This window comes from Pongo abelii, chromosome 10, assembly GCF_028885655.2.
Source record: "Pongo abelii isolate AG06213 chromosome 10, NHGRI_mPonAbe1-v2.0_pri, whole genome shotgun sequence".
In the NCBI taxonomy this organism is placed as follows: Eukaryota; Metazoa; Chordata; class Mammalia; order Primates; family Hominidae; genus Pongo; species Pongo abelii.
Window position 1 is genome coordinate 58,239,095 of NC_071995.2, and position 13,975 is coordinate 58,253,069.

A 13,975-nucleotide genomic window follows, 5' to 3' on the forward strand; every position below is an offset into this window, starting at 1 on the left:
GACAAAGGATACAGAAATTACAGAAGTTGTTAATGGAAGATACTAAACAAACAGTAATAAGAACAAAAACCAACTCTTTGCAAGGAATGTAATTCTGAATTCACAGATTATATTGTTTAAAAGGTACATTTCCAATAACACCCCAAAATACATAACATACAAAGAAACACAAAAGTCTGGCCCATACACACAGGGAAAAAGAGCAGTCAATAGAAAGTGTCCCTCAGCAATCTCTGGAATTTCTAGAGTAATTTAAATCAGCTAATGTAATATTTTAATGGCTTCCTGGATGGGATCCTGAAACAGAAAAATATCATCAGTGAAAAATCAATGAACTATCCATAAAATATGAAGTTTAGTTAATATTAAAGATCAGTATTGATCCATTAGTTGTGAAAAATGTAACATAGTAATGTGGGATTCATACAATAAGGGAAGCTGCATATTTTGAAATTTAAAAGTGTGTATACATGTTTCTGTTGGCAGTAATTTTTTAAATTGTTTATTTGTCTGAAAATGTCTTAAGCTCAACTGAAAACTTAACTCATAGTTATCCTGGATATAAGGTAAGGGTTAGCTTTTCTTTTTAGAAATCTGCTTTTTGTCTAATTGCTCTGGTTTTAAAGGTAATCCATAAAGAAATGCAATTGTTACAATGTTACTTGTTGAAAAAACTTTGCTTCTTCCATTTGGCTCCTTTCTAAAAAACAAAAACAAAATGATTTATCATATCTATACGATTCTGCTTCTGGAGTGTTTATTTTGTTCCTATGAATAAGAGTTTTTATCATGAATGACTATTCATTTTAAAAATACCTTTCCTGCATTGAGATCTTCATATTATATTCTCATTTATTTTGCTCATATTGCTAATCACGTTAATTAATTTTCAAGTGTTATACCTGCCTTACATCCATGCACTATGCTTTTTTATATGTCACTGGTCTCCATTTGCTGTTAATTTGGTAAAGTTTCTGCATCTATAATCTTGAGTAAAATTTCCATGGAACTATTCTTTAATTTTATTGTTGTTGTCAGGCTTTGGAGAATGGATTACTGCCCTCAGAAGTATCTTGTCATAGATGGCCCTTCTTTCTCTATTTTCTGGAAAGTTATATAAAATTGGTATTTGTTTTTAAATTTTTATTTTTGGTTTGGGGGTACATGTTTAGGTTTGTTACATAGATAAACACATGTCTTTTTTATTACTGGGCAAGATGGCTGAATAGGAACACCTTGGATCTGCAGCTCCCAGCAAGACTAACACAGAAGGCGGGTGATTTCTGCATTTCCAACTTAGGCACCCAGTTCATCTCACTGGGACTGGTTAGACAGTGGGTGCAGCCCATGGAGTGTGAGCTGAAGCAGGGTGGGGCATTGCCTCACCCAGGAAGTGTAAGGGGTCGGGGAACTCCCTCCCATAGCCAAAGGAAGCCATGAGGGACTGTGCCGTGAGGGACGGTGCTATCTGGCCCAGATACTACACTTTTCCCATGGTCTTTGCAACCCACAGACCAGAAGATTCCTTCAGGTGCCTACACCACAAGGGCCCTGTGTTGCAACCACAAAACTGTATGGCCATTTGGGCAGAGACCAAGCTAGCTGCAGGAGTTTTTTTTTCATATGCCAGTGGTACCTGGAATGTCAGCGAGACCGAACCATTCACTCCCCTGGAAAGCGGGCTGAAGGCAGGGAGCCAAGTGGTCTAGCTCAGCAGATCCCACTCCCATGGAGCCCAGCAAGCTAAGATCCACTGGGTTGAATTCTCACTGACAGCACAGCAGCATGAAGTTGACCTGGGACGCTCCAGCTGGGTGGGGAGAGGGGCTTCTGCCATTCCTGAGGCTTGAGTAGGCAGTTTTCCCCTCATAGTGTAAACAAAGGCACTGGGAAGTTCGGACTGGGCAAAGCCGCAAAGCCCCGCAAACTGACTGTAGCCAGACTGCCTCTCTAGATTCCTCCTCTCTTGGCAGGGCATCTCTGAAAGAAAGGCAGCAGCCCCAGTCAGGGGCTTATAGATACAACTCCCATCTCTCTGGGACAGAGCACTTGGTGGGGAGGGTCGGCTGTGAGTGCAGTTTTAGCAAACTTAAACATTCCTGCCTGTGGGCTCTGGAGAGAGCACAGCACTCGAGCTCTACTAAGGGACAGACTGCCTCCACAAGTGGGTCCCCGACCCCATGCCTCCTTATTGGGAGACACCTCTCAGGAGGAGTTGACAGACACCTCATACAGGAGAGCTCCAGCTAGCATCTGGTGGGTGCCCCTTTGGGATGAAAATTCCAGAGGAAGAAGCAGGCAGCAATCTTTGCTGTTCTGCAGCCTCCACTGATGATACCCAGGCAAGCAGGGTCTGGAGTGGACGCCCAGCAAAATCCAGCAGAATTGCAGCACAGAGGCCTGACTATTAGAAGGAAAACAAACAAAGCAATAGCATCAACATCAACAAAAAGGACGACCATGCAAAAACTCCATCTGAAGGTCATCAACAGCAGAGACCAAAGGCAGATAAATCCACGAAGATGTGGAAAAACCAGAGCAAAAAGGCTGAAAACTCCAAAAACCAGAATGCCTCTTCTCCAAAGACTGCAACTCCTCGCCAGCAAGGGAACAAAACTGGATGGAAAATGAGTTTGACAAATTGACAGAAGCAGGATTCACAAGGTGGGTAATAACAAACTCCTCCGAGCTGAAGGAGCATGTTCTAACCCAATGCAAGGCAGCCAAGAACCTTGATAAAAGGTTAGAGGAATTGCTAACTACAATAACCAGTCTAGAGAAGAACATAAATGATGTGGTGGAGCTGAATGACACAGCACGAGGCTTCATAAAGCATACACAGCATCAATAGCTGAATTGATCAAGTGAAAGAAAGGATGTCAGAGATTGAAGATTAACTTAATGAAATAAAGTATGAAGACAAGATTAGAGGAAAAAGAATGAAAAGGAACTAACAAAGCCTCCAAGAAATATGGAACTATGCGAAAAGACCAAACCTAAGTTTGATTGGTGTACCTGAAAGTGACAGGGAGAATGGAACCAAGCTGGAAAACACACTTGAGGTATTATCCAGGAAAACTTCCCCAACCTAGCAAGACAGGCCAACATTCAAATTCAGGAAATACAGAGAATGCCACAAAGATACTCCTCGAGAAAAGCAACCCCAAGACACATAATTATCAGATTCACCTAGGTTGAAATGAAGGAAAAAATGTTAAGGGCAGCAAGAGAGAAAGATTGGGTTACTCACAAAGGGATGCCCATCAGACTAACAGTGGATCTCTCAGCAGAACCCTACAGGCCAGAATAGAGTGGGGACCAATATTCAACATTCTTAAAGAAAAGAATTTTCAGCCCAGAATTTTATATTCAGCCAAACTAAGCTTTAAAAGTGAAGGAGAAATAAAATCCTTTAGAGACAAGCAAATGCTAAGGGATTTTGTCAACACCAGGCCTGCCTTACAAGAGCTCCTGGAGGAAGCACTAAACATGGAAAGGAAAAACCTGTACCAGCCACCACAAATACAACCCAAAATGTAAAGACCGTCAGCACTATGAAGAAATTGCATAAACTAATGGGCAGAATAACCAGCTAACATCATCATGACAGAATCAAATTCACATATAACAATATTAACCTTAAATACAAGTGGGCTAAATGGCCCAATTAAGAGGCACAGACTGGTAAATTGGATAAAGAGTCAAGACCCATCAGCGTGCTGTATTCAGGATACCCATCTCATGTGCAAAGACACACATAGGATCAAAATAAAGGGATGGAGGAAGATTTACCAAGCAAATGGAAAGGCAAAAAATGCAGGGGTTGCAATCCTAGTCTCTGATAAAACAGACTTTAAACCAACATAGATCAAAAGAGACAAAGAAGGGCATTACATAATGGTAAAGGAATAAATGCAACAAGAAGAACTAACCATCCTAAATATATATGCACCCAATACAGGTGCACCCAGATTCATAAAGTAAGTTCATAGAGCCTACAAAGAGACTTAGACTCCCACATAATAGTCGGAGGCTTTAACACCCCACTGTCAATATTAGACAGACAAATGAGACAGAAAATTAACAAGGATATTTAGGAATTCAACTCAGCTCTGGGCCAAGCGGACCTAATAGACATCTACAGAACTCTCCACCACAAATCAACAGAAGATACATTCTTCTCAGCACCACATCGTGCTTATTCTAAAATTGACCACATAATTGAAAGTAAAACACTCCTCAGCAAATGCAAAAGAATGGAAATCATAACAAACCACCTCTCAGACCACAGTGCAATCAAATTAGAACTCAGGATTAGAAACTCACTCAAAACCGCACAACTACATGGAAACTGAATAACCTGCTCCTGAATGACTACTGGGTAAATAATGAAATTAAGGCTGAGATAAATAAGTTCTTTGAAACCAATGAGAACAAAGACACAACATACCAGAATCTCAGGGACACAGCTAAAGTAGTGTTTATAAGGCAACGTATAGCACTAAATGTCCACAGGGCAAAGCAGGAAAATTCTAAAATCAACACCCTAACATCACAATTAAAAGAACTAGAGAAACAAAAGCAAACAAATTCAAAAGCTAGCAGAAGACTAAAATTAACTAAGATCAGAGCAGAACTGAAGGAGACAGAGACATGAAAAACCCTTCAAAAAATCAATCATACCAGGTTTTTGAAAAGATTAACAAAATTGATAGACCACCAGCCAGATTAATAAGAAAGAAAAGAGAGAAGAATCAAATAGACACAATAAAAAATGATAAATGGGATATCACCACTGATCCCACAGAAATACAAACAATCATCAGAGAGTACTATAAACATCTCTACACAAATAAATTAGAAAATCTAGAAGAAACTGATAAATTCCTGGACACAAACCCTCTCCCAAGACTAAACCAGGAAGAAGTTGAATCCCTGAATAGACCAATAACAAGTTCTGAAGTTGAGGCAGTAATAGCCTACCAACCAAAAAAAGCCCAAGACCAGACGGATTCACAGACAAATTCTACCAGAGGTACAAAGAGGAGCTGGTACCATTCCTTCTGAAATTATGCCAAACAAAAGAAAAAGAGAGACTCCTCCCTAACTCATTTTATGAGGACAGCATTATCCTGATAGCAAAACCTGGCAGAGACACAACAAATGAAGAAAATTTCAGGCCAGTATCCCTGATCAACATCGATGTGAAAATCTTCAATAAAATACTGGCAAATTGAATCCAGCAGCACATTCAAAAGTTTATCCAACACGAACATGTCATCTTCATCCCTAGGATGCATGGATGGTTCAACGTACACACATCAATAAATGTAATCCATCACATAAACAGAACCAATGACAAAAAACACATGATTATCCAAATAGATGCAGAAAAGGCCTTCAATAAAATTCAACACCCCTTCATGCTAGAAACACTCAATAAACGAGGAATTGATGGAACATATCTCAAAAATAATAAGAGCGACTGATGACAAACACACAGCCAATATCATACTGAATGGGCAAAAGCTGGAAGCATTCCCTTTGAAAACCTGCAATGATAAGGATGCCTTCTCTCACCACTTTTATTGAACACAGTATTGGAAGATCTGGCCAGGGCAATCATACAAGAGAAAGAAATACAGGTATCCAAATGGGAAGAGAGGAAGTCAAATTATCTCTTTTTGCAGACGACAAGATTGTATGTTTAGAAAACCCCATCATCTCAGCCCAAAGACTCCTTAAGCTGATAAGCAACTTCAGAAAAGTCTCAGGATACAAAATAAGTGTGCAAAAATCACACGCATTCCTATACACCAATAATAGAGAGCCAAATCATGAGCAATCTCCCATTCACAATTGCTCCAAAGAGAATAAAATATCTGGGAATAAAACTTACAAGGGATGAGAAGGACAGCTTCAAGGAGAACTACAAACCACTGCTCAAGGAAATAAGAGAGGACACAAAAAAAGGAAAAATATTCCATGCTCATGGATAGAAAGAATCAATATTGTGAAAATGGCCATACTGCCCAAAGCAGTTTATAGATTCAATGCTATTCCCATCAAGCTACCATTGACTTTCTTCACAGAAGTAGAAAAAATACTTTAAATTTCACATGGAACCAAAAAAGAACCCATATAGCCAAGACAATCCTAAGCAAAAGGAGCAAAACTGAACGCATCACGCTACCTGACTTCAAATTATACTACAAGGCTACAGTAAACAAAACAGCATGGTCCAGGTACAAAAACAGACATATAGACCAATGGAACAGAACAGAGGCCTCAGAAATAACACCACACATCTACAACCATCTGATCTTTGACAAAACCAACAAAAACAAGCAATGGGAAAAGGATTCCCTATTTAAGAAATGGTGTTGGGAAAGCTGGCTAGCCATATGCAGAAAACTGAAACTGGACCCCTTCCTTATACCTTATACAAATTTAACTGAAGATGGATTAAAGATTTAAGTGTAAGACCTAAAACCATAAAAACCCTAGAAGAAAACCTAGTCAATACCATTCAGGACATAGGCATGGGCAAAGTCTTCCTGACTAAAACACCAAACCCAATGACAACAAAAGTCAAAATTTACAAATGGGATCTAACTAAACTAAAGAGCTTCTCCATAGCAAAAGAAACTATCATCAGAGTGATCAGGCAACCTACAGAATGGGAGAAAATTTTTGCAATCTATCCACCTGACAAAGGGCTAATACCCAGAATTTACAATGAACTTAAACAGTTTACAAGAAAAAAAAACACACTCAAAAAGTGGGCAAAGGACATGAACAGACACTTTTCAAAAGAAGACATTTATGTGGCAAACAAACATGAAAAAAAGCCCATCGTCATTAGAGAAATGCAAATCAAAACCACAATGAGATATCATCTCACGCCAGTTAGAACAGCAATCAATAAAACGTCAGGAAACAACAGATGCTGGAGAGGATGTGGAGAAATAGGAACACTTTTATACTGTTGGTGGACTGTAAATTAGTTCAACCATTGTGGAAGACAATGTGGCAATTCCTCAGGGATCTAGAACTAGAAATACCATTTGACCCAGCCATCCCATTACTGGGTATATACCCAAAAGATTATAAATCATTCCACTATAAAGACACATGCACACTGCACACGTTTATTGCAGCATTATTCACAGTAGAAAGACGTGGAACCAACCCAAATGCCCATCAGCGTTAGACCGGATAAAGAAATTGTGGCACATATACACCATGGAATACTATGCCACCATAAAAAGAATGAGTTCATGTCCTTTGCAGAGACATTGATGAAGCTGGAAACCATCATTCTCAGCAAACCAACACAGGAACAGAAAACCAAACACCACATGTTCTCACTCATAAGTGGGAATTGAACAGTGAGAACTTAATGGGCACAGGGAGGGGAACATCACACACCTGGGCCTGTGAGGGGTGGGAGGCAAGGGTAAGGATAGCATTGGGAGAAATACCTAATGCAGATGATGGGTTTATGGGTGCAGCAAACCACCATGGCAGATGTATACCTATGTAACAAACCTGCACCTTCTGCACATTATCTCAGAAGTTAAAGTATAATAATAATAAAAAGAAATAAAGTCATTAAATAACTCAAAAAAAACACATGTCATAGTGGATTTTTGTAAACATTATTAAATCACCCAGGTATTTAGCTCAGTACCCAGCAGTTAACTTTCCTGCGCATCTCTTCTCCCTCCTCCCACCATCCACCCTCAGGAAGACCCCAGTGTCTGGTGTTTCCTTGTATGTGTTCATAAGTTCTTATCATTCAGCCTTCACTTTTAAGTGAGAACGTGATATTTTGTTTTCTGTTCCTGTGTTAGCTTGCCAAATATGGTAGCCAGCTCCACTCATGTTCTCATAAAAGACATATTGTCATTCCTTTTTATGGCTGAAAAATATTCCACGGTGTATATGTATCACATTTGCTTTATTAGTCTGTCATTGATGGGCATTTAGGCTGTTTTCATATCTTTGCTATTGTGAATAGTGCTGCAATGAACACTCATGCTCATGTGTCTTTATGGTAGAATGCTTTATATTCCTTTAGGTATATACCCAGTAATTGCATTGCCGGGTTGAATAGTAGTTCTGCTTTTAGCTCTTTGAGGAATCACCATACTGCTTTCCACAAAGGTTGAACTAATTTACACTCCCACCAACAGTGTAGAATTGTTCCCTTTTCTCCACAACCTCACTGGCATCTGTTATTTTTTGACTTTTTCATAGTAGCTATAGACTTCCTATTTCTTATTTATGTGTGTTATAAAATTCAGCTGTGATGTAATCTGGACTTTTTTTTTATTAGTGTGAATTTTTATTAAAAAGCAATGTATTTTATAGATACGTTTATTTACAATCTCTAGCTCTTTTTTGTAATTTGCTAAGAAATTTTCCAACTAATCTAAATTATTGAAAACATAGGCAGAAACAATTTTATACCATTCCTTACACAATATTTCTCTTTCGTTCATGATATAACTTGTAACCTCTTTTGTTATATCAGTTGTGTTAGGTAGTTAGACATTAGCAGCTTGGAGGAGGTGAAAGAGGAAAGTAGAAAGGCTGTCACTAAGACAGTCCCTGGCCCACCTTAGTTCAGCCCCAAGACCACCGTCACTCCACTAACAGATGGAGTTTGTTGTAAAGTCTGTGGCCAGCACTTCCTGAAGAAAGAGAAATTAGGGCACAGGTGGAATCCTCTGAAGTGGCGCATGCCCGGTAAGCTAAAACTGTATTTTCGAGTTGACGCTGCAGTGGGCTTTTCTTAATGAATTATAGGTAAAAAACATGCATAGTTTAACTTTATTTATATAACCATAAACTGCCAATCAAATAACATTATCCTGTCACTCAGACACAGCCCAAATCTCAGCTCTTCTCCACAAACCCCATAAAAGTGAAATGGCCTCGTTGTCTGGAGTAACACCCGAAATTGGTTGTCTCACAGCCATGGAAAGCTAGGATGTGGACACACAAAGAGTGAGGCTGAGAGTGGAAGATTAATGGGCGAAAGAAAGAGAAGAGCTCTCTGCTGCAGAGAGGGGTCCCAGAAAAATGGTTGCTAGGTCTGCGGTGAAATGCAAGGGGTTTTAGAAATGCCTGGTAAGAAGGCGGTGTTTGATTTACATAGGGTGCAAAAGATGAGTTGGACCAGGTGTGCCAACTGCATAGGGCACAAAAAACTGGTTAGGACTAAGTGTGTCATTTGCATAGGGTGTGAATTTCTGGCCACCCCATCCTAATCTTTTATAATGAAAGTGGGTCCTCTGCCTGAGTTGCACCGTGTTGCACTTTTCTTTACTGTACACGTGGTAACAAAAACAGGGAAGCTGGAGCCTGCATGTTGGACATGCTTGGCCCCCAGGTAGCCCTTTCCTATTGGCACAGCTGCCGGCATTCCCTCATGCAAGCTTCCACCTTGCTTATCTATGTTTGCAGCTTAATTTTTCAGGCTGCTCTTTGTTAGAAAATAAATGATTTTGGGGCTTCTTTTTGTTAGAAGGGAAGTTCTCCCTGAGGACTCTGTTGCCCTCACTATCTGCCTAAATAATTTCTTTTTACCTCCTGTATCAGAAGCACCTTGAGTTTTGTAAAGAGGAGCTGATTTCACTTTACAGAAATCAATCCGCTCTCCCTCTGAGAGTGTATTACTGTGCTTCAATAAACTGCTTTGAGCCCACCTTTTGGTGTTAGTTTGCAATTGTTTGCTCACTATCACAAGATCCAAGATTCCTGCTCCAGAGCTTCAGCTCTGTTGATCTCCTTGGTTAAAGGATCCATCCCAATGTTGAATTCTCAGTAACAACTGGTCTAGCTAAAGGACTATCAATTTTATAGAATTTTATAAGTAAAATAATTTTGCTGATATTAGTTTTCTCTATTGTTTGCCCATTTGCTATATTTTATTTTTTATTATTGTTATTGGATACTATGGTACAGTATCCAATTTGTTTTCCTTTGTATAATATTCGGAAGCCTAGATTACTTATTTCCTATTTTTCTTTTTTATAATACATATTTAAAGTGATACAATTCCCTCTAAGCAAAACTTCACCTTCATCCCACAGATTTTTATCTGCTATTTTTTAATTTGTATTTAGTCACTCAGTTCATGGTAACTATAATTTTTTATTTTTTCTTTCACTCATGATTTATTTATCTTACCGAATTTTTATTTGAAAATACTAGGAATTCTGATGTTTGATTTTTCTATGAATGTAAGGTAAGTCAAGATGCTTGATAATTTTGTTCCAGTTTTCCCTATACTTAATGATTTTCTATTTGTTTATCCATTACTGATGGAGGAGTATTGAAATCCTAAATATAATTGTTAATATCTATGTTTGTCATTTGTTGCTTTATGCATTTTGAAACTCTGTTATATTTGATAACATTTAGAATATTATGCTGCCCTCTGAGTTAACCCTTTTCTACTGTGAAATGCTCCTCTTTATGCTTAATAATACAGTGTCACTCTGATGTCTACTTGATATTAATTTAGCCACTCCAGCTTTCTTATATTTAGTATACTCCAGCTTTCTTGTGATTAGTGTTTAGATACTGCATCTTTTTCTTTGCTTATACTTTTTTATCTACTTTGGCTTTATATTTAAATTGAGTTTCTTGTAGGTAGCATGTAGTTGGGTTTTGTATTTTTATCCAATATGACAATCTCTACCTTGAAGTGTTTAGAATAATATTTAGTGTAATGATCAGTATGGTTTGATTTCTATCAGTCATCTTAGTTTTCATTACTTGTCTCATGTTCTTTGTTCCAGGTTTCCTACTTAGCTGCTTTAGCTGCATTAAAGTGTAATCTTTAGAATTCTATATTATATTCATTATCTCATTAATACATTAAAAATTAAATTTTCCTTTGTCAAAAGAGCTTTGGTTCAATTATAATTACATTATGTATACTATTATAAAATAATTCTATATTTACTGCAAAATTTCACATTAAATATTTATGATTCTACATATTAAGTAAATTATCTAACTGCCAATGTTAAAGGTAAAAGTTTATATCGTACCCATAAGGACATACAATAATAATTTTTTGATCTTCCATACAAGGCATCAAAACTACTAGGTTGAGAAAATTCTACAGTTCAATATTTTCTTCTATGGTGCGCTTATAAAAAGATCAAATAGACACTATAAATATGCTTCTTAACTTCGAGAATAGAGTGTAGAATACTTTAGGCACTCCCAAATTCTTAAGAGTTTCTGAAACGGAACTAAAATACTAGTATTATTTTTAATACTTTATCTACTGTTGTGTTATCGAATGTAACCTGTACCTGAGGAAAAATCCTCAGGATATTTATGTCAAGTAGGAATTCCGTGTAAGTTGCTGTGGGCACTTTTCTAGAGCTTCCAGCACTTGTTCTCTGTTTAGGTGTTAATCATCCTGTGAACTCTAACAAGTACACTTCTGTCCCTACTTATTTACAGAAGCTTTCAGCTCAGCCTTACCATTTTTGTATGATCTTTCACATAAACAAGTGCTGTTTTGGTAATTTATACCATAAGGGCAGATAGTGATAATTAATATCCAATAGAATATCCTAATATTCTGACATTAAAAATAGGTTGAGTAAATGCTTCAGAGACTTCTAACTTTGATTTCTTAGGTATTCATTGGCCACCATTTTTCTATATTTCATGGATCATGATAAGTACCCCTAAACAGCAAAACAATCATTTATGTGCTTCCTATAAATACAGGATCAGTGGGAAAAGGTAACTGAACAATCAGGACAGTGTAAAGGCAGAGAAGTGTTTTATCATGGGCCACTTTAAAGATCAGCTCATCCTGCCCATAATAACGAGTTCAAATGATCCTGCGTGAGTCTGCTATTAGCAGTTGTACTGTTACATTATGCATGGCATGACTATTCATAGAAAAGGAAATGCACTGTTTCCCATTAGTGGTTTTCTATGAGTGTAAGTCTACAAATTACTGATAATGTTTAGCCTGATGTGTCGCTCCTTTGCATATTTATAATGCTCCTGTCACATTCATTATTAATATGAATATAATGTGAAGGACTAAAGATTAATATGATTTCTATCAATTTTAGATTTTTTGTTTGTGATTCAAGCACTTATGCAAATGTGACAGTGTATTTACATGCTAGTTCACAAGTGCTTGAATATAAAATACCCTTGCACTATGTCTTATATCATAGTTGGTACCCCGAAGTGTAAAATGAGATACCAAAATAATTTAAAGTAAATGTTATTTCTGAAACCAGGATATGATGACATTCTACAGTGGCTGACAATTTTTCTGGTCCAGAGGCACCTGTAGACAATTAATAGGAAGTCAAGCACACCAGCACACAATTATTCTCCAGCTTTTGTGGCATTCTCAACTTTTGTGGTGAATATTCCAAAAAGAGGGAATTTTGTAGGATAAGAATATGAACAGGGTTCCCCAAACTCTGAGAGGCTTATTATTTCTTTTACTGTTTCTGAATATAAACGTTTTTATGCCACATGATTTCTGAAGGTGTCTAGATGATGGCTCTTATGAAAGCTTAAAATTCTGGGTGAGTAAGAACAGAATATATCTTACATTGTCACTGCATCTGTCACAAATTAGATTGGAGACAATTTAGTTTTCTGGTCCCCCAAATTTATAAAGTTTAATATGAAAATAAATTATTAAAGGTTTTGCTTTCAGGTTTGACAATGTAGATATAATCAGACCATAAATGATGATAGATAAAATTTTTACAAAAAAAGGGAAAATAAAGCCCTAAAAACATGTGTTTAAAGGCACTGAAGAGTACTCAGCACTCAATTGGACAAGATTCAATAACAAAACACATTGAGTTGACCTGTACATTTGTAGGAATTTTTCTCTTGGGACTTTTGGTCACCAGAAAGCACAAACTTACAGTTTATAGTAGTATCAATGATTTACCAATGCAGTCAGAACTTGAAGAACCAACACCTCAAATAAAAGTCATTCATAGTTTATTTCAGGTTGCAAGCATATTTACATGGTTGAAAATTAGTTATGTACCTTACTACTTAGTAGACTAAATGAGAAAAATTATATATGATGCATAAAATATATTTAATAAAATTCAGCATCCATTCTTGGTTTGAGAACACAAAATTGAAACAAGCCCTAACCAAAAAATTTTTGGTAGCCAATAATAGCAGGGATCATTGATAAGTTCTTGGAAATAGCAACTTTAAGAAAAAAATGTATAATAAAATCTATTTTTTTCTCATGAACATTATAACAAAATGACATTGATTGAAATAACATTATTCACTTAGTTTCACTTAAAGTCACAGTTTCCAAGAACCTACTGACAATGTTAAGTGAGGGCTTACCCTGTGTACACACACACACACACACACACACACACACACACACAGAATAAGTGTATACTGTATATACAGATACAGGTGACCCTTGAACAACAGGAGTTGGAACTACATGAGTCTAATTATATGCAGATTTTCTTTCACTTCTGCCACTCCTGTGACAGCAAGACCAACCCCTCTTTTTCATCCTCTTCCTCAACCTCCTCAACATGAAGATGATGAGGATGAAGACCGCTATAATGATCCACTTCCACTTAAGGAACAGTAAATATATATTCTCTTCCTTGTAATTTTCTTAATACCATTTTCTTTTCTCTAGTTTACTTTATTGTTAGAATACAGTTCAGAATACATACATACAAAATATATGTGAATCAACTGCTTCTGTTATCATTAAGCTTCCTGGTCAATGATAGTCTATTAGAAGCTACTCGGGAGGCTGAGGCAGGAGAATCGCTTGAACCTGGGAGGTGGAGGTTGCAGTGAGCCCAGACTGTGTCACTCACTGCACTCCAGCCTGGGCAACTAGAGAGAAACTCTGTATAAAAAAATAAAAGAAGAAGAAGAAGAAGAAGTTACATTTGGGGGA